The sequence below is a fragment of the Stenella coeruleoalba genome (assembly GCF_951394435.1).
Source record: "Stenella coeruleoalba genome assembly, chromosome: 11".
In the NCBI taxonomy this organism is placed as follows: domain Eukaryota; kingdom Metazoa; phylum Chordata; class Mammalia; order Artiodactyla; family Delphinidae; genus Stenella; species Stenella coeruleoalba.
In genome coordinates, this window is record NC_137157.1 from 17,202,200 (window position 1) to 17,224,700 (window position 22,501).

The 22,501-nt window shown below is 41.1% G+C and overlaps 1 protein-coding gene across 2 annotated transcripts in view; it reads left to right on the forward strand.

The window, feature by feature from the left end:
* Positions 1 to 554: 554 nt before the first annotated feature.
* The window catches only part of SLC41A2 (solute carrier family 41 member 2), a 129,563-nt gene continuing 107,616 nt past the window's right edge, over positions 555 to 22,501 (forward strand). The window contains exon 1 of one of the 2 annotated variants that reach the window (XM_079936297.1): positions 555 to 942. The gene's annotated coding sequence lies outside the window, so the exon portion shown is untranslated. The remainder of the gene's footprint in view (positions 943 to 22,501) is intronic. The other variant, XM_079936298.1, reaches the window with a different exon arrangement.

The following is a 22,501-nucleotide window of genomic DNA, read 5'->3' on the forward strand; positions in this document are numbered from 1 at the left end:
TTTGGGTCACTGGAATACCTCCGCGGCGTTGCCCATTACCTGCAAAAGATGCTCAAAAGATAGTTGTTAAATAAAATACACGAGTTCTCGGCTTTACGTTGCAAACTGTGGCTCACTTTTATATAGACTACAAAACAAACACGGGCAAGCTTGAAAAGTGTGGCATTCCAGACACCTCCACAGGGCCCATGCACTTTGCCTGTACACCTCTCTCCCACTGCTGGGAGCTGCCCTAAATCTCATTCTTCTGGGGGTCGCTCCCCTTCTCTCCTACCTCGGATCAAGCATGGCCCATTCTGCACTGCTCTTAAGAAAGGCTTACACAGTTTTAACCCCGGTCTGTGAGAAGGAAATACGAAGACGGCCAGCAGGAGGTCCCTGGTCTGAGAACAGAAATCATGAGTCATAGATTTGGGGGCTCGGACCGAGGAGCAGCCAGCGATGTGGATGTGCGTGGGTCGGTGGGGATGGAGGGGGCTGACGAACAAGGAAGTCCACAGCCCTTCTCTGCTGAGTAGCATCCCTTGAAATATTCCCCTTTTGCTCTGCCCTATCGGGTTCTCGGCCCGCGTTCGTCAGGTTGCGGCCAAAGGTCCGGGAGAAGGCGGCGCTCGCGCTCCCGATCGCCAACCCAGCGGCCACATCACCAGGCTCTCGCTTCCCCCGGGGCGGTGGCGCGGCTGCGCCTGCGCTGGGCGGCCGCGCGGGGGCGGGGCGGGCGGCTGGAAGCCCGCGGGCGGAGGGCGCCGGCTCCGGGGCTGTCACCGTGGGGCTGCGACGGCGCGAGGAGGCGCGCCAGAGGAAGGAGCCACGGCCGCTGGGCAGCCGCCGCCGCCGCCGCCGCGGGGGAACTAGGTGAATGCCCCTTCCGTCCCCTGCCACGGTGCCTCGGTCGCGTCTGAGGAGGCGGGGTCCCCTCTCCTTGCACCGCTTTCCGGGCAGGTAATAATGGAGGGAAAGTCTCGGCTTTGGCCGCGGCGCGGGGTTCGGGCGCATCCCAGGTACTGGAGGGAGACTTGAGACCCGGCGGCCGGGGCGTAGGGAGGCCAGGGCAGGGGGAGCGGCCGAGCGGCGGGGCCCGCCCGAGCCGCCGTGTCCCCTCCGGGCCCGCAGGCAGCGCCCGAGCCCGGCCCGCCGCGGCAGCCCCACCTCGGGCGGGAGGGCTGGCCGGCCCTGGGGCGCCCGCAGCGGAGCCGGGCGGCCGTGGTGGGTCGTCCCCGGCCCTGACAGTGGACCGGACAGCGGGTGGTGGCTGAGTGATGGGTGGAAGGTGAGCACGGATGGAGACCCTGCGAGTCAGGCTGGGGCACACCCCAGATCCAAGGCTTCAGGGCTCACAATTGCTCCGTGTCACCGTGTTCTTTCATTCCTTTCTTTATATATGTGATATATATCTCAACTAAAAAAAACCCCAAACGTTGATTCATAGAAAGAGAATACGTATATGTATGTAATACATTTGTAGGCATATTACATGTCTATGAAATTTCTTTCTGTAAATGAAGAATTTTTTTAAAAAATTGAGATATAGTTCACATACCACAAAATTCATCCTTTTAAAGCGCGGCCTTTAGTATTTTCACCGAGTTTTGCAACTATCACCACCATGCAGAACATTTTCATCACCCCAGAATGAAACCCTATACCCATTAAAAGTCACTCCTCATTCCCCCGTTATCCCACCCCCTGGCAACCACTAACCTCCTTTCCGTCTCTATTGATTTGACTATTCTGTAAGTTTCATGTAAGTGGCATCATACATTATGTGGCTTTTAGTGTCTGGCTTCCTTCACACAGCATAATGTTTTCAAGGTTTATCCATGTGTAGCATGTATCAGTACTTATTTTTTATGGCTGGATAGTATTCCATCGTATTGATGTACTACAATATCACATTTTGTTTATCCATTTTCAGTTGATGGACATTAAGGATGTTTCTACTTTTTGGCCATTGTGAATAATGCTGCTATGAACATTTGTGTACAAGTTTTTATGTGGGCATATGATTCCCATTCTTTTGGGTCTGTAGATTTAACTTTTTCAGGAACTGTCAGACTTTTCCAAAGTAGCTGCACCATTTTACATTCTCATCAGTGTATGAGGGTTCCAGGTTCTTCACATTCTCACCAACACTTGTTATTGACTATTTGCTAGTTTTTATTACAGACATTCTGGTGAGTATGAAGTAGTGTTGATTTGCATTTCTTTATGACTAATTATGTTGAGCATCTTTTCATGTGCTTATTGGCCACTTGTGTATCTGCTTTGGAGAAATGTCTATTCAGATCTTTTGCCCATATTTTAATTGGGTTGTCTTTTTATTGTTGAATTATATTTAAAAAATTCTAGGTTTGGGGGACGAGTACTGACCGAAAAACCCAACCAACCTGATACCAAGCAACATAATACTTCTACTTGGGGGAAGTGAATAAGTGCCGTTTAAGTCTGTCAGAATATGCTAACTGTCATTTCTTGGGTGCCTTACTGCCCCTTTACCCTTTCTGGTATTTTGAGAAAAGCCACAAAAAGTGTGTTCATGACCAAAGTCAAGAGAGAACACACACAGCATTTTCATGTATTCTATGCTTGGTTTGGAAAGTCCCAGTCATCACTTGAATTACAAATAATTTATTTTGGTGGCTAGCTAAGGAAACTAATAAAAAATAGCAAACACCAATTACTCAATTAAAATTTCATATACTTCTCAGGCAAAGTGGAAGATCTTATCATCCTAAGTGTGTGTAGTCTTTATTACAGCTATATTCATATTTGGGCGGCAAATAAGTATCTTTTATGGCGCTGAAGTTAAGAGCCACTTGCAGCTGAATGAATGCTACTTTGCCTATTCCGTGCTTAATTTCTGAGCGCACACAAATTCAGCATCAGCCTCAGGTCTTTCATACAAAAACCACTGAAAAAGACATGATGTTTACCTCCCAGGAATTCAAGCTCATTTTTCTTTTACTCTAATATGACTGTTCTAAAGTACACTACCAAATTTCAGAAACGTTATGGAAAATAAAATTAGAGATTTTCAAGTGGAATTAATGGATAAACAACTGATTCAAAGTGGGTGAAGAGCCGTCCAGTCCTGCTCTTCAACTACTAAACTTTAAACAATGGAAATGTTATTTAACCCGTTTATGCCTCATTGACCTCATTAGTAGAATGAGGTAATAATTGCAATATATAACCTGAGTATATGTTTTACCTAATAGAATGATTGTCAAACATACTGAAATTATAACCTATCCAACCTAATATTGATTGTAACTGACTTACCCAATGGATGACTGAATATCCTGTAGTTACAAATGCTTTCCCAAGTTGGCTTTCTCTGCCCCATGGGGTTTTTAGTGTCACTTAAGGACTGAAAGTTGGGGAAAATGTGGGAACAACTTTGGGGATGTGATCCCTGGGAAATGCTGATCAGAGCGGACCTGCCTCCTTTATGGGAGATTTTTAGGCACCCCTCATCTTTTCTCTGAAATTACTGTAGTTAGATTTCTATAGCTTAAAAATGTCTGTGTCTGTGTGTGTGTGTGTGTGTGTGTATAAAATAAAAAATATGTGTATCTCTAGTAGGCTGGCTAGACTGTCAGCCAGTTGTTTTATCTTAATGTGAACGAATTTAATCAGATTGCTTTCCTCCAGATCAGCTGCACTGAGGAAATGGGAGTTTTGACATGAGGAGGGATAGGAGACGTTAGTGGTATGGGATCATGGAACATTTTGGAGGTTTGGGGAAAACATGGTCTATTTCTACAAGTGTGGGTGTTGAAAATGGAGATCTATGGGCAGCATAAAAGGTCTGGAAGATGAGAAAAGAGAAGCAAGAATGAGAAACAATTTGGAGGGGAAGGTTGTAGGACACAAAGATAGGTTCAACTTCCTTAGACATTTTTGCCCAAGAAAAATTCAAACGAGGAAAAGTGAAAGAAACCCTTTCCTCCTTCATTTCATTCCCTTCCCTTTTGCTCCACCTTGTTGCTCTGTGCTACTCTTCTCCTCAGACCCAGAAATCAGACTGGGATGACTGTTATTCCTCTTGGAGCTTTTCAGTTTGCTGATTACATCTCTTCTCCCTCCAGATTCTGCAAACTGAGATCAGATTCAAGAAGCCAGATGAGGATTATAGTGCTATTAAAATATAATTTAATTTTCATTTCTGGTAAAGCTGGATTGGAGAATTTAGCTTAGACCCGCACTTCCTCTGCTCCTTCTTAATTTATCTACCCACGTGATTCTATAGCACCTAAAAAACTGCAGGTCTCCCCTGCAGGCAGGGAAAGCCCTGTCTTGGGGAAATTTCCTCATGGGAGTTGGAAGGGAAAGGAGAACCTTCTCTTCTTGAAGACAGATAAATCCAAGAGCCAGTGAGAGCTCAGGGCTGGGGCCTGTCTGGAATATTGACCTTTAGTCTTATCTCAGCCATTAGATAAGTCACTTTGCTCTAGGAGGAACTGATAGAGTAGGGAGGAAGCAAGGTGTCCCTTTAATCCTGTTTTCTCCTACTTAGAGGAGTGAAAGTTCTCTTGTCCTTGCAGAGAGGCAAATAAGCAGCCATCCGCTCATCAGTTAAGTGCTTGTGGGTAATAGCGTTTTGTAGGCTAGCTTAGGAACTTAATCACCATTTATATAATTGGGACTGAGAATATATTTTCCTTGGAACTGGCTAAACCTCTTAACAGTTTTTAAGTGGGTGCTCATTTCATTGTGCGGTTAAATATATAGATTATTCAAGTCCATTTCCTTACTTGCTTTACTCCTCATTGACTGAGTGCCTAATAAGTAACAGGCACTGGGCTAGGCTCTCAGGATTCAGCAGAGACCAAGAATGGGTCCTGATGCTTATGGAGTTTACAGCCTAGAAAGACAATTAGCACACATACAATTACAGTAAATCTTAATGAATGTTAGAAAGCATAGAGTACTTCAGGAACACAGAGGAGGGGGAACTAATCTAAGAGGGTCAGGGAAGTGATGTTTAAGAGCTCAGGTCACAAAGTAGCATAGGAAGTAGCCAGAAAAAGGCAAGAAGGAGGATGAGCAAGAATGTTTCCGGCAAAAAGAATGTGTGGAAAAGCCAAGAATTGAGAGAGAGTGAGTGTGGTATATACCAAGGTGGTATTTTTCAAGCTGCAGGCACCTAGGCACCTACCAGGAGATTGTAAAATTAATTTAGTGGTTGTGAACTGCATGTTTTTAAAAAGAAATAAAATAGAAAATAAGTGTGTCACACATAGATACTTTACTAGATTGTGATGTATAAAGTTTGAAAATCCCCACAATAAAGGAAACAGAGAAAAAGAACAGTATGACCACAGCCAAAGATCTTGGGTAGGTGGGAATGGTGATGCAAGATTTAGTTACCCTTTTTAAACATTTTGGCTTTATCTTAGAGGAAATGAGAAGCCATTGAAAAGGTTTAATCAGAGCCTGATTAGATTAATATTTTCTAAGGATCCCTTTGAATACCTCGTTTTCCTCTACTCAAATATAAACTTTGCATTCCTCGGCCCAGTGTTACGGGTATTCCAAAGTCTGGTTCCAGTCTCTTTCTTCTAAAGAATATTTCTATTTTTGGTACTGGAACTTCTCGTTTCATAAAGATTCATGGTTTGCCAAAGTGCCTTTGCACCAAGAGGGAAAGATCTATGAGAGCAGGCCTTGCTTCTGTCTTCTTCACACTGAACGTCTGGCGTTTAGCATCGTGCCCCATGCCCAGTAGGCCCTAGGCAAATCTTTGCTGATAGAGTCTAAATACCCTGACTATTAGAACCGTTACATAGTAGTAGAAGTGACCTTGATGTTTCTAGCAATCCTTGCTTTTGGAAAAAGAAAAAGGGTTGTTTGTTGTTGTTTTAATTTTTATTTATTTACTTATTTATTTATTTTATTTTATTTTTGGCTGTGTTGGGTCTTCGTTACTGTACGCGGGCTTTCTCTAGTCTTGGTGAGTGGGGGCTACTCTTCGTTGCGGTGCGCAGGCTTCTCATTGTGGTGGCTTCTCTTGTTGTGGAGCACAGGCTCTAGGTGCACAGGCTTCAGTAGTTGTGGCACATGGGCTCAGTAGTTGTGGCTCGTGGGCTCTAGAGCGCAGGCTCAGTAGTTGTGGTGCACAGGCTTAGTTGCTCCGCGGCATGTGGGATCTTCCGGACCCGGGCTCGAACCCGTGTCCCCCACATTGGCAGGTGGATTCCTAACCACTGCGCCACCAGGGAAGCCGGAAAAAGGTTTTTATTAGAAATTCTTTTTGCCCAGTTGGATTCATTAGTGATAGAACTCCATTCACTTATTTAACAAAAAGTTAATTTAACAAAAAGTACTTTTGTTATACTAAAACAGTAGTAGAGATAAGAAAAAGAACAACAGACTTTCTGACTCTGGGGTTTCCGCTTTCAAGAAATACAGAACATTGCAGGCTGTTCACAGGAGGAGGCAATCGGGCAGCCATTTATATTTTGTTTGAACAGATAGGCATTCTCTGAGCACTCACCAAAAGGCAGTTTTATAAAGATGGCTGGGGACAAAGAGAATACATTGATTAAAATGTATCAATCATCTGCAGCCAACTGTGCTCTTTTCCCCATGGGGGCCTGGTGCGCAATGGTTGCAAACAGCAGCCTCCTCGGTAGTGTATGCAGCCTGTTGCCTGTATAGGTTGCCCTAAGGGACCTCGAAGACAGCCCTTTCCAGTGGACATTAATGACTGGCATGCTGTCCCCAGTCTAGGCTCCAGACAGGTATGGGTGGTGCCTTTGGAAAGCCCCAGGGCACAGGGGTCAGGGTCCACATTGGCCACGTCATGATGTCCATCTGCACCAAGCTGCAGAACAAGGAACATGTGATTGAGGCCCAGAGCAGGGCCAAGTTCAAGTTCCCTGGCTGCCAGAAGATCCACATCTGCAAGAAGTGGGGATTTACAAAGTTTAATGCGGACAAATTTGAAAACATGGTGGCAGGAAAGCGGCTTATCCCGGATGGCTGTGGAGTCGAATGCATCCCTCGTTGTGGCCCCCTGGACAGATGGCGGGCCCTGCACTCGCGAGAGCCTTGGCGCTGTCCCCTCCTTACTCACACCCACCAATAAATCCTACTTTCTTGTCCAAGAAAAAAAAAATGTATCAATTATATGAGCTTAATGGAGAGGCAACAGAAAATAGATTTTGATCTTAGAAGTAAAAATAGAACATCCATATACCCAACAGAACTTACCATTAAGAATTTAGTGATGTCAGTTTGTTGCCAGAGAATGATTGTACTGTCACAGTACTGTGACTTCACAGAATTGGATAGTGAAACCCAACTGTGAAGGAAAATTGTTTCAGTGTATGGTTTTGATAAGTGGCAAGAGAAGTTATGAAAAATTCATGAAAGGTAGAGAGGCTTCAAGTTCTGTTTCAGATTTTTCTTTAGTACATTTTTTGAGATATGGAAACTTTGCTAATTAGTTTTGTAAATTAGATTTTATATATCTTTTTTTTTTTTTTTGCGGTACGCGGGCCTCTCACTGTTGTGGCCTCTCCCGTTGCGGAGCACAGGCTCCGGATGCGCAGGCTTAGCTGCCTTGGCTCATAGGCTTATCCGCTCCGTGGCATGTGGGATCTTCCCCGACCAGGGCTCGAACCTGTGTCCCCTGCATTGGCAGGCGGATTCTTAATGACTGCACCACTAGGGAAGTCCCTATAGGATGACTTTTAAAAAATACTAATTGAACTTAAATGGGAACCATTAACTTGTATAAATTTATCCTAAGAAAATCATTCTAAATATGAGAAAGTCTTATGCACAAAGATGTTCATTTTCATTGCAGTGTAATTTAGTCAAGAAAATATCCTGCTATAAGGAAATGATTCATTAAAATGTGGCAATTCTCGGGGCATCCCTGGTGGCGCAGTGGTTGGGAGTCTGCCTGCTAATACGGGGGACACTGGTTTGAGCCCTGGGCTGGGAGGATCCCGCATGCCGCGGAGCAGCTGGGCCCGTGGGCCACAACTACTGAGCCTGCGCATCTGGAGCCTGTGCTCCGCAACAAGAGAGGCCGCGATAGTGAGAGGCCCGCGCACCGCGATGCATGGTGGCCCCCGCTTGCCACAACTAGAGAAAGCCCTGGCACAGAAACGAAGACCCAAAATAAATTTTTTTTTTTTTTGCGTTACGCGGGCCTCTCACTGTTGTGGCCTCTCCCGTTGCGGAGCACAGGCTCCGGACGTGCAGGCTCAGCGGCCATGGCTCACGGGCCCAGCCGCTCCTCGGCATGTGGGATCTTCCCGGACCGGGGCACGAACCTGTGTCCCCTGCATCGGCAGGCGGACTCTCAACTACTGCGCCACCAGGGAAGCCCCATAAATAAATAATTTAATAAACTCCTACCCCCAACATCTTCTTTAAAAAAATAAATAAATATAATGTGGCAATTCTCTTGAAGAAATTTAACCATTAAAAATGCTTTTTTAGATCAATGGTATCTTATTTCTTTTGAAATTAAAAAGCAAAAAGTGCTCAATATAAACAAAAGTTCAAATAATATAAAAAAAAGGCAGAATTTAAAAAGTGAAAATAGTATTTCAAGTCCTTCCTTACCCTGCTCCCTCAACCTAGGCCAACCCAGTTCTCCAGAAGTCAGTGCTCTGAGCACTTTGGTATCTGTCCTTCCAGACCTTTTTCTAACCCAGTGGTTTTCAAACTGTGCTCCATGGAGGGGCTTTGGGGGCTTCTCAATTAGGTAAGATGGGGACTGAGTGGGGCTTCAACCGGTACGGCTTTGCTTTTACCTGTTTTCTATATTGGGGTTTCGAGTAGGGTTTAATTTAAACAAAGCATTCCCCTGCATTAAAAATAAATGTTCAGAAACCATTGGCCTAATTTAGAAAATGAAGTCCTAACCCTGCAGTCAGGAATTCCAGATCTTCCAGTTTTTTTTGCTGCTTGGTGATATGGATCTTCTACTCAGACCTGCCTATCCATTTCCCCAGCAGTCGTCTGCCTGGTTGCCAGCCACCTCATTAGGACGTACTTCCCCTTCTTTTTCTCCATCTCTCTAAATGTTGTTATTTAAGGTTCAACCCGTCAATGTTTCGTTCACTCCTCCTTTCAACATTTTTAGTGGACACCACCTACATTTTGACTAATACTGAGTGGGGAATATGCAGAATTTTGTATCAAAAGCTCACAGACTAGTAAAGAGCAACCTTCATGTAAATAAGTGCAATTATGTATTATAAAACAAGAGCGTTTGAGATACTAAAGATATAAGTGGTCTCTTCCTTCTACACCACATTATATGGCACTTATAAAAAGGGCAATTTATGGTATGGTTACATTTCTGGGTCTTCAGTAAATAATTGCTCATTTATTTATTAACAGAAGATAAGGCAGAAGATAATTCACCTGTGAATTGGGGGGGGGGGGTGAGACTTGGGAGGCAGCTGTTTCCATTCTTGAGCAATCAACTGTGTTCAAAAATAACTTGAATCCAACCTGCTAGATTCCGGTGTAGCGCATGGAGTTGCGAGGGAGCACTGAAGGACTTGTTCTATAATCCTCGTCTCCGTGGCCACTCACACTGGTGTACAGGGAATGCCTGTCATTTCTGCTTTATCATTAGCTGGTAAGAAAGTTGTGAATTTGAGTCCTGTGTCTTTATTTTACTGACTTTGTAACTTGAGCATATTACTTAACCTCTCTGAGACTGTTTCCTGAACTGTAGTGTATGAACATGTCTACCTCCTAGGTTTTCAGAAAAGATCATACAGGTACATACAAGCGAAGTCTATTCTTTTTGCTTTCAGTGGTTTTGATGTTCTGTAGAATGGGTGATTGTTCTCCTTTCTTTGGGGTTTAAGTTTTTAAATATTTGGGAGGACTTATGGATTAGACTCTAGTTCTTTTTTTTTTTTTTTGGCCACACCACATGGCTTGCAGGATCTTAGTTCCCCGACCAAGTATCAAACCCATGCCCCCTGCATTGGAAGCATGGAGCCCTAACCACTGGACCTCCAGGGAATTCCCTAGACTTTAGTTTTTTGAAGAAGTGGGTTTTTTTTATTCTGAGAGTGGCTTTCTGATAAGCTATTCATATTCCTGGTAAGGTATGAATAAACAATATAGGAAAGTAATCAGGCCAAAGAACATTTAGTGGGGAAATAAACTTTTTCATTATTAACCAGTGTATTCTCCTGAGATTTAAAGCAGACTGTTATATCTATGATCAAGAAAGCAAAATTAATAGGTAGGCCCAGAGTCCAAAGCCTGGCCTATTTTCTTCATTTTATCTGCCACTTTCCTCTATCTTTTACATAACAAACAGTAAAGAATTTTTATGGTAATGTTCTAGTACTCTTTGGGAAAAAAAAAAAAGTCAGAGAACTCTTGTCTGTCATTTCTGGATTATAGGTTTCAGAATAACCCCAGGCAAACTCATGATGGATTCTATCTTTGTAATATTTCTCGTTCTGGTTGAGCAGACTTAGTTCTCTAGTCTAGAATAAACCTTACACTAATGGTTTAAGGTAGTCTGTTTTACTTGTAAATTGTAAAAATGTTATTTAGATACCTTTTTAAAAGTAAAAAAGTACATTAGATATGATATTTAAATTTAACAACAGTATTAGAGCTACTTCCTATTCCAGCTTTCATCTTCTTTTTTCCTTTTAAAACATTGTGGTTTCCTGAAGACCTGTGTTGTTCAGTATATATAGGTACCATTTGTTCTGTGTATATACTGGTCATTATAGATATACAGTATTTTATAGCATGCTAGCAGTTAAATGAAAAATAGGATGAGTGCAGTGTATACAATGTAAATATTAAACTTCAGTTTATTTTTTAAAGGAAGTAGGAACAAAACAGTTGATCTGAAAATTATAAGGTAGGGGTTTAATACAGCACTGTATAACATTTTTGTGATTCTGTGGTCTAGTCTGTTCCTTAGTAAGGGGAGAAAGAGGTGGAAAGTAGGTTTTGAGCCTTTTACAAAAATATATAATAATGAATAAGGATGATGGTAACTAGCTAATATTTATTGAAGGCTCAATACACTGTTCTAAGCACCTTACATGTATTAAGTCATTTAATTCTCACAGTAACCCAATGGAGGAGATATTTTTTCATGAGGAATCTAAAGTATAGAGGCATACGTCTCATAGCTAGTGAAAGTCAGAATTTAAGCCAAAGCAGTTTGACTTTAGAACCCAGCCTCTAAACTACTGTCAATATCATTAGTGTGTTGACACTTCTTCACATTTAAGTTTTTGGAAGCAAATCGTCTCTTTTAATTGAAGTGTGGAGATTTGCTGAATAAGTCACTTGAAATTCCCCCGTAAAACCACTCAATGCAAATCATGTTATCCATTTATTCATATAATGAAAGCATTGCATATATCTCGGGAAGCTTTGTACAGTTTCAAACACAGCATAAAGCATTTGCCAGTGATTCCACATGAATAATACAACTTTGAACAAGCAGTTAATATTCTCCGTTTCAAAATGTGTTTGACTGAAATCTGTGTGCTCAAGTCTGGGATTTTGATTGTGCATAGATTTTATCATCTGAGTTTAAACTCATATTATTCCTTGGAACAAAACCTATTCTTTTCTCAATCCCAGGAGGCAGTGCTTAATAGACAATGTAAGCATGTGTTTGAGCATTAGCAAGGGGGCACCAAAAGAGAGAAAAAAAATTAATATTTTGAAATTTTTTTCAGTTTTTTTTAATATATATATTTCAGATCATTTTCCATTATGGGTTATTACAAGATATTGAATATAGTTCCCTGCGCTAAACAGTAAATCCTGTTGCTTATCTCTTTTCTGTATAGTGGTTTGTATCTGTTAATCCCGTACTTCTAATTTATCCCTTCCCCTCCCTCCCTTTGCCCTTTGGTAACCATAATTTTGTTTTCTATGTCTGTGAGTCTGTTTCTATTTTGTATATAGATTCATTTGTATTATTTTTTAAGATTCCACATATAAGTGATATCATATAATATTTGTCTTTCTCTGTCTGACTTAGTTTGATAATCTCTAGGTCTGTCCATGTTGCTGCAAATGACAATATTTCATTTGTTTTTATGGCTGAGTAATATTCCATTGTGTATATATACCACTTTTTTATCCATTCATCTGTCAGTGGACACTTAGGCTGTTTCTATGTCTTGGCTCTTGTAAATAGTGCTGCTGTGAACACTGAGGTGAACTAGAGTTTTCATATTTTCTGGATATATGCTCAGGAGTGGTATTGCTGGGTCATATGGTGGTTCTGTTTTTAGTTTTTTAAAGGAACCTCCATAGTGTTTTCCATAGTGGCTGCACTAATTTACATTCCACAAAAAAACACTGTAGGAGGGCTCCCTTTTCTCCACACCCTCTCCAGCCTTTATTATTTGTAGACTTTTTGGTTATGGCTGTTCTGACCAGTGTGAAATGATACCTCATTGTGGTTTTGATTTGCATTTCTCTAATATGTTGTTGAGCATTTTTTCATGTGCCTGTTGGCCATCTGTTAATGTTTTGTGACTTTTAAAGAAACAATGAAATAGTCTTTCTAGGAAAAGTTGTACCTTGTTGTGAGTCTTATTTTGTTTGGAGTTATTTTGAATTATATGTCATGGCTCATGGGGGAGACACACTGTAGACTTGATGGCAGCCTGGCCCTTCCTTGGAACTTGGTGGCACAGATACAGTTGTTTATTCATGATCATCTAACAATATAAAATATAAATGAAATAATTGCTGTGAATACAGTGGAATGTTAGTTTTCTGGAAGTGTTTAGGATGTATTAATTGAATGAATGTTGCCTTTTAGTTGTGTTCCTACTGGGAAACCGTGGAGGGGGAGAAGTAGGAAAGAAGAAATTTTAGAGCCCCTGGGAGTTTTAGAAAGAGGAAATTTTAAGTAGCCATTAAAAATAACTTTGTAGGATACTGATAAGACACTCTTTTTTGATATTTTATGAAATGCAAAAAGCAGGATGCCAAACTGTGTGTAATATGAACCAATTTTTGTTTTAAACATAGATATAGAAAAAAATATATCAACAATAAAGTTATCATACGCACTAATATATCATCAGTGATTATCTCTGGATGCTGGGTTTCCAGAATAAACAACTTTGTTTGTCCTTGATTTATTTGTTTATTTTGCATTGAACACATATCACTTCTGTGAAAAATAGAAAAACAATAGAACTCTATGCCAGTGGATGTTAGAAGCACCATTTCCAAATGAGCTGGGAAAGAAAGGTAGTCAGGATATTTTTATGAGCAAAGGCCAGTATGTGGCAACTAAGTTGTTTTGGGGTGACTTTGAGGGTAGTTTTAGTTTGAACTTCAAGTTGGACTTAGAGCCCTTGGGCTCCTTTTTTTTTTTTTTTTTTTTTAACTGGTATTTGAATAAAAAGGAACGCAGCTCTGACCAAAGGGTAGAGGAGAGACTTGATTGCAGAGAGTAAAGATACGGAAAGAGTTAGATCATTATTTCAGTTTGATGCCAAAATAGTTGAGTAAGGTAACACTGTGTACCTGTGGTTCACCTAATCTAATAGAGCCTCTTGCTGTGAGTTTGTGCACTTGCCCTGCCTTCACAGCTCTGTGTACCAGGGAGCAGTGTTGAGGGAAAGTACAGTTTGGGAAGGGGGAAGATTGGTGTCATCTCCCTGGGTGGTACCATTGTGAAGGTGTCCCAGCGAGGGAAGGTGATGGTAGGCCACCACCTGAGGAAGACCTCACTGGGTTTGGGAGCTGTCCTGTTTCGTCACCTAGTAGAAGGTAGTGTAATTCTGTGTGGCCTGCTCAGCAGGGTGTAGCGTGCTGCTTCACCTCAGGGATAGGGGAGGGAGAAGGGCCCCTGGAGGGGTAGAATGGCTCTGAGTAAATATTTGGAATGGGATCACCATGAAAATTATGGGGCACTCTTGGTCTTCAAATGTAGAAGAAAAATGTTAACCTTACACGTGGCAAATCATTTTTCCCTTTTCCTTTTCTTAGAAAGAAGATTTTTACTTTGACACATGGTTATCCATTCTGCACTTTACAATTCTGGAAGATTTTATATTCAGTTTTCACTTTAATTGTACAAAGAATAAAGTGTATATTTTAAGTTGGCGCTAGAAGTGCGTTTGCGTTTTAAAAATGGAATTCTCTTTAAGAGTGTAAGGATGTATTAAGGCTAAAAGTATGAAAGTATACTTTTTGGTGAGTTCTGAATAATAATTCCTCTTCATTTGAAATGCTGAACTCCAGTTACCTAGTCTCTAAATTCAGGTATTTCAGATTTATAAGTGCCAGGGAAAACCAGTAAGGAAATGTATTATTTATGTTTTATTCACATGTATACTACCTTTTACACAAAGGTGTTGAGTCACTTTATAAAAAATAACATTTACAAGAAATACTGGGTTTTAAAAAAATTATGAAACCACTACCAGAGAAAATAAAACTAGGAGTGTAACATTAAGATGAATAAATTGATCATAGATGTGAGTTTCAGATGTAGCTGTAAGTTTCGTTGTTGCTGAAGTAAAATAAAAGGGTCGCTCAATCTTCATTAAAGAAAAAGGAAAATACCAGTTTTCAGTAGCAAGGCTTTGTGTAGCTATAATTTCTAAGTAAAGTTTCATGTGACTCTATCTAGGGTGATTGATAAGGTGGTGATGTTCTCAGCAGTAGTTTGCAGGAAATTAAGGAATGTCAGTTGCAAGTTAATTGCAAGAGTGTGGTTAAGTAGTTTTTTTGAATAAGATACATGTAAGAAATGTTTTAAAATGGGAGAAATATACTCTTTTGTTGTTTAAAAGCAGTTTCTCGGCTTCAAAACAGTTCTCTGATTTAGCTCCTTTGCTACCAACTATTCACCGAGTTGTTTCAAACAGTAGTACTAAGTGATATTTCTGGTCATTGTTTACTACCTGTATTATAAATCTGTATTGCTATTAATCTAATCAGAATCTAGTTAAATGATTGGGGTTTTTTTTTTCACTTTTCAGTTGATTTGATAGGGGATAAATATAATCAAAGTTCATTCTACCAAGTATCAGTCAGTGCACTTGGTAGAATGAACTGTGCTTTGTTTATGCAATACACTTAGTTCTTTGGACACACACTATATTTATTCTGTCAACATTTTCTCAATAAGCAGAAATGGTTCAATTGCGGATTTTGTTTTAGTTGATTCATTGGCTTGTCTTCGGTGTATCCTTCTTCCAAATAAATCATTCTTTTTAAAAAATTATGTTTTTAAGTGGGGTTGAGGGTTGTGATTCTGAAAACAAATCAGTTGTCTGGTTCTGGTTTCCTTTGGAACATTATTTGAGAGGTATTGAGGATTTATTATACCGAAGATTTATTATACCCACTGATTCTTTCTCTGGGCTCAAACAAATTCTTTACAAATGTTTGGCTGTCTTTTAGGCCTATAGAAACTTGAGGATTGCTAAATTTTATGATGTTACTCTGTTCTATCAGTGGGCAGTCTTAGAAATGAGTGATTGTTTTATGGAGTCCTTTAGCTTTGGGATATCAGGAGCTGAATCATGCCCATGATTTCTCAAGCTTCTGTGTTTGTTAGAGAATATCAGGACTACCAAATCAAGAAAGCTTGACATCACTACCTAAATTACCTAAATGTTACCTAAATGAAACCTGTGTGAGTGCTTGAATTCAGTTTAATTAGACAGTTTCCAGTTTAAGCCAAAAAGTCAGCATTTTTTTTTCTAGGAGCTAACTCTATGCATTTCAACCAAAGCAAAAAAAGTGTGTGTGTGGCCGGGGGGGGGGGGGGGGGGGGGGATACGTTAATTCCACTTTAGAGGTGAGCCTTTTAATCGGGGAGGACAGTATTTGTGAGGTAGCAGTTATTTGGGTTTTTTTGCGGTACGCAGGCCTCTCACTGTTGTGGCCTCTCCCGTTGCCGAGCGCAGGCTCCGCGGCCATGGCTCACGGGCCCAGCCGCTTTGCGGCATGTAAGATCTTCCTGGACCGGGGCACGAACCCGTGTCCCCTGCATCGGCAGGCGGATTCTCAACCACTGCGCTACCAGGGAAGCCCAAGTTTCATTCTTTAAATGAACGTAGTGGAAGAAAACTGAGCGGCCGTAAAGGCAGCCTGCGGTTTGAGTGCTGTAAAAAGCAAATTAAATAGACATAATCCTTCTGTGTGAACCTGCTATTCAATTAAGTACTTACTGGATATTATTCAAAAGAATGTACCAAAATTTTTTATAAAACAAGAAAATAATTTGTGCAATATTGGCTAAGGTCTAGCTAGTTTTGGCTGGCATGACCTCTCTGAAATCTGATTTAACTGACCACATAACGCATCCTGTTTGGTGACTATCTACATCTTCATAACAAACAGAAACAGAAGACATATATTCAGAGGAAATGAAAGAAGCAGAATGGGGACTTCCCTGGTGGCGCAGTGGTTAAGAATCCACCTGCCAATGCAGGGGACACGGGTTGAGCCCTGGGCCGGGAAGATCCCACATGCTGCGGAGCAACTAAGCCTGTGTGCCACAACTACTGAAGCCCGCACGCCTAGAGCCCATGCTCCACAAGAGAAGTCACCGCAATGAGAAGCCCACGCACCGCAATGAAGAGTAGCTCCCACTTGCCGCAACTAAAGAAAGCCCACGCGCAGCAAAGAAGACCCAACGCAGCCAAAAATAAATAAACAAAATAAATAAATAAATTTTAAAAAAAGCAGAATGCACACTTGCAGAGTGGTGAAACTAAGAATACACAGTAACCATAAGCTGGCTTGACTTCTAGGTTATTGTGTGTGTGTGTGTGTGTGTGTGTGTGTGTGTGTGCGATAGTGCTGTGGTTTTATGTGTGCTTATACAAATGTAAAATACCCACCCCCCAACAAGTTTTGAGATTTTAGACTAAGTGCGATAATCTTTTTGTTGTTGTTATGGGAAGATAACAGTGTTAAACTTCCATTTATTGCCTCTCTTAGTAATGAGGCGTGACTTAGGCCTGCTAACTCACAGCTCTGATGAATTTTTCAAGTGTATTATTTAACCTTTGCAATGGAACAGAATGCCTCTTCCAGCACGATAGGCAGATTTTCTCCAAGATACTGATTTAGTAAATCAACACACATACAATTCTTTTTCTTCTAAAAAGAAGCAATTTTAGCGTTAATGTTTTTTTGTTTTCGTAACTACAGTTGAATTCATCAGGATTGTTTTGTATTAGTTTGTTTTCCTTTAAGTCAGTGGTTCCCTGACACAACTCTATAGATTAATGCTGGCCCATGACAAAGCTTTCACAGGGAGCATGAAGTGAGTTCTTGATAAATCTAAATGTGCTCAATGGAAAGGCTTTTAGTCCAAGATTTTGTCCTTTGTGCATTTTTATTTTTAGAGGAAAGATCATTTTTAAATTGGTAAAATTTGGGGGGAAATTTGGTTAATGAGATCTGAATGTTTGGAAGACACTGTTTTCAAACTCTTTAACCATAGACGGAATCCTTATGTGCTCATATATCAGAGAGATTCTCTTAAACTAAACTAGATGGGAATCTGTGGTTCAGAGTCTTCTTTAAAATATTTACTTTTTTGGTTAGCTTTTGTTAGATCATGCTGTGGTGGTAAACAATTCCGCACTCTCAGTGGCTTTCATCAGCAAAGCTTTCTTTCTCGTGTTGCATGTTGCTTGTAGGTTGCTGCAGCTCTGTGTGTTATCTTTGTCCCAGGACCCAGTCTGAAGAAGCAGCACTTACCTAGGACATGTCATTCCCATGTCAGATGGAAAAGAAGCCATAGCTGAACTATTTCTGTTTGTAGATGTTGCTGCCATCATGAGTCAGATGCCCAAACCTGATGTCAGGGGATGTGAGGCAGTATAATCCTCCCATAGTCCCTGCAGGTAACATGGCAACAGGTGGAGAAAACAATCATCTTATAGGAGGGGAGCAATAAATGGGAGTAAGAAAATCTGTCACAATATCACTCATGTGACTGAAGCACTCATGTGATGTAATGAAAATGTTTAAAAAACAATAATAAACACGTATATACCATCAAGCCTAAAAAATACAACCACTACTTTTGGAGTTCCCTGTGTGCTTTTGTACTACTTCCCCAAATGTAACCATTCTCTTCAAATTTGTGCTTGCTTATCATCCCCTTCTTCATATATTCCATTGTGTGACTGTCCCGCCATTTATCTTTTTTCTTGAGTTAATTCCAGTTCTTTTGCTAGTGTGAAAATATTGCTAAGGATATTCTTTTATGTGTCTCCTGGTGTACAAAGCAAGAGTCGCTTCAGAGTATGTACTTAGGTGTGGAATTGCTGGAATGTGGGGCATATGCCTCTTCAGTTTTTTTTTTTTTTTTTCTTCGGTATGCGGGCCTCTCACTGTTGTGGCCTCTCCCGTTGCGGAGCACAGGCTCCGGACGCATAGGCTCAGCGGCCATGGCTCACGGGCCCAGCCGCTCCGCGGCGTGTGGGATCTTCCCGGACCGGGGCACGAACCCGTGCCCCCTGCATCGGCAGGCAGACTCTCAACCACTGTGCCACCAGGGAAGCCCGCCTCTTCAGTTTTAGTAGATAATACCAAATTGTTTTCCAGCATGGTTGTACAGTTTACACTTGCACTAGTGGTGTTGTATGTGTTACCAGTTCTCATGTCTTTGTTCACATTTGAAAGTCTGACAACATCTAATTTTTAGTCTAATGGGTGTAAATCAGATTCTTTTTTGAATGTTCAGGGAAGTGCTTCTCAAACTTCCATGTGTACATAAATCACTTGGAGATGCTATTAAAAGCACAGGTTGTGATTCAGTAGGTTGGGTTATGCACGGGAGCTGAGATCCTGCATTTCTCATAACCACCCAGGTGATACCAGTGCTGCTGCACGGTGGACCATACTTTGAGTAACAAGGGTTTAAGGCACTCGAATAGACTTGCCCCTGTGTTGGCTCCACATAACACCTAAAGAATCTTTGGAACAAAATTGCTACATAACAGCATCTGATATAGCCACTCAATCTAGGGTTTTTGAATCATGCCTGATATTTTTATTGACCTTACATGAGCACTATAGATAATACTTCTTTTTCATGTAGTAATTTGGAAAAAACAAATCAAGCCACAATGTTAATCACTGTACCTGTTTTACCTGCTGCAGATGCTTTTTGTTTTTTTTTTTTGGAAACCTGTTTTGTGCAAACATTGGCCATTAGCAAATAAAGTAGTGGATTCCTTTTTCCTAGAGATTGCTTGCTTTATAACTTACAAAGAGAATTGAGAATTGAAACCTAAGCTAACCTAAACTTTTAAAGACACTGTTTATTTTCGGCTATGTTGGTACTAGATTAAAATTACCTATTAGGTAGCTAAAGAGTAACCCATAAATATCTCCACTGGTATTCTTTAACTTAAAGCACCTAAAACCAGGGGAAACTTTGCCCAGTTCTATTCACTTATTTTTTAAAATTTTTAGTTGTTTTTACTCATTCATGGATGAATAACAATATAGAGCAACCCAACCAACTTTTTATTTAGTGGCATATGTGTACATTACCTATTTTAAATCAACCACAAAGTATTTTGATTGTAACCATTATTCAATGAGTTTCTAAGTGATTTCTTTAAAGGAAGAAAATTTAAGGAGTCTTTAAGGGAGATAATAGACCTTGTCAATATGCAAGCATTAGAATAACTGATCACTCATTAACTGGATAAAATGAAGGATAAATAAAAATAAACACATTTTCCTCAGTGCAAGACGGTGGTATGTGGTCCGTGGCATGCACTGGTAGCAAGGTAATTCCTAATACTTCCAAATTGCATTATTTAAAAAACAGATGTTAGGACAGAAACACCACTCAGACTAGCTTAAGCAGCGGAGATTTCTTGGCCCATATAATTGGGAAGAACAGAGATGGAACGGGCTTTAAATAAATGAGATAGACATTCTCATCATGATGTCAGAACCCTCTCATCATCTCCTAGCTCTGATTCTCTGTTTCTGTGGATCCTTTTCTAACACACATGAGCTTTCCTCCAAGTGTTAGTGGTGGTGGTGGTGGTAGTGGTGGTAGAGGAAGCTTTTTGAGGAGGAAGACAGAGTGACAGCTTTAGAATTATTTCCTTCCAAAAGGAAGTGAGAAAACACCCTTCCAGAGGCCTTCCCCTCTGAAGTAGCCCTGCAAGTCATTCACTCTTTGCTCTATCAACTGTTTCCTTCACTGCCTTTACCACAAATTATCTCATTTATTTGCTCACCTGATTGTTGTTCCTCCCCACTACAAGGAAGAATCCTTGAAGCAAGAATAGTGCCTCTTTTGTTAATGGGGCAGCCCCAGGATCTAGTAGCCATTCAGGAAATAATAAGCCAACAAATACGTGAAATTCCAGGGTAGGACTCAGGCCTGCTCCAGGCACTTGTCATTCTGTGGTCTGGAGGGGAGGGGACTGTGATGCTAGGCCTACCAGAACCTCATGGAACAGGGCAAGTGTGGTTTTACTGTGGGAGATGGAAATACCATAAGCTGAAAAGCTGCGGAAAGATGCTGAGGAAAACAACAATAAAAATGTGGTGTTTTGTTTGTTTGTTTTATGCTCTTTAAGCGTAGTTTCCCATTTCACCCAGCTGCCCAGTCTTGTTGTTCAAGGTTGTGCAGATCCTGCAGTGCCTGAAGGTGCTTGGCTGAGGGCGTGGAGGGGGGCTGAAATCCAGCCGGAGACTCCATTCCTGTGGCTTCCTTTTTCCGGGAGGTACTGTTTTAAATTTACCCAAAGGCTCTATCTGTTCTCTGTACACAGTGGCCCTGTGTACAGAATATCCACCTCTCCGTCTAACCTTCTAAAGAAAGAATACTAGAGGCAAGAGTGAGAGCTGGATGTGTCTTCGCATCTGGATCCTGCTGGCCAACTCAGTGCAGACTATGTGCTTAACCATGTCCTGCAAATACTCTAAGAGAGATGACTTGTTTTGGGAAATTCCTCTTTGTTTAACCTTCTCCTCACTCCATTTTACTATTTAGTGTTAGCTGGTCAATTTTCCTGAGCATGCTTTTTGAGCTGAATGGTGACTGAATGGTGATATACATACTGTCATCTCTCTTTATCTACATTTCTCTGCATTTCCATTTTGATTACCCTTATAATTCTGCTTCTAGGGGAAGAAGAAATTGCCTATATCCATCACTGGCCCTTCAGACTTGTCTTAAAGCTTTATCTCTTTGAGATTTGCTCTGTTTTTTTGTTTGCTTAGAGATCTCTTTGGGGCAGTGAAATGCTCACTACTTAAAAAGAGGTGAATTGGTTGAAGGAACAGAAACCCACTCAATCTGACTCATGTAAGGCTGCTGGAAATCTCATAAGTTCCAGACATACAGCTGAGCCCTTCTTACATGGAAAGTTCTCAGGCAGCTGTTCTGGCTTTCTTCCTCTTTGTGGACTGCTTGGGTTCTTCTTTGCTTCACTCGGACATTGCTTCCATTCCTTTGATTTTCTTTAAACACTGCCTTTGTCTGCATACTGATCAGCCTGCAAGTGGCAAAGATGGCAACTAGTACTTAATCTCATCGGATTCTCTGCAGGTCCACAGGATGTCTGTACTGTAATCACTTGGGGAGCTTAAAAAAAAAAAAAGGTTTATATGCCTCAAATATATTCTGAGTCAGTAGGTCCAGAGTCCTAGAATCTATATTTTAAGACTATTCCCCAGCAGGAATTCCCAGACCCCTCCATAATCACAAGAGGGAAGAAAGTGAGTGAATGATGAAGTAGATGAACCAGATCCTAGCATCCACTTGTCCCCAACATAGTCCCTTTTCTTTTTCCCTTTGCCATTCCTTGTTATTGACCTTCCTATCCAAGGAGAGGAGATCAATATTCTAAGAAATTGAAAACAAATATTGAAGAATAAAATGGTTTTCATTAAAAGCAGCAGTATTGTAGCAACAATTCTTAGCCTAGCTTGGTGGGTGGGCAGTCCAGTTAGGGAGTGGGCCATCTATCCCTTATCAAATCAGAGCCAGTTTGTTGATCTTGGATGCTCTTATAAATGTAAGACGGGGCTGGGCATTCCTGAGAAACACCTGAGGCCTTAGACCCACCCTAATAACTTTGAAAACGTAAGTACCTGTGGTGGCAGCTGTCCCAAGAGTCAGACTCTCTACTGGGCAGGTGATGTATGACCTCACAACTTCAGTGCCTGTCACTCTCAAACCAGCTTACACAATGTGTCTGTGTCTTTAGTTCAGGATCTTTAGAGAGAATCTTGTCCATAACCAGCCAATCAGGAGCATACTCTGGGATTAAGGGTCAGAGCTGACTTTGAGAAGGGCATTAAGGGATAAATGTATTGCAAGCTTTCTTTTGGTTGGCTTGCAAAATAGGATTAAGTGAATATTTGTAATCCCTTTTCATTTTGGTTATTTCTTAGGTAACAGAGGGATTATATTCCTAAATCAACTATAATGAATTTTTTGTATGTCAGAAACTACAAATATGACATCAACCTAATTTTACATGTGAAGTAA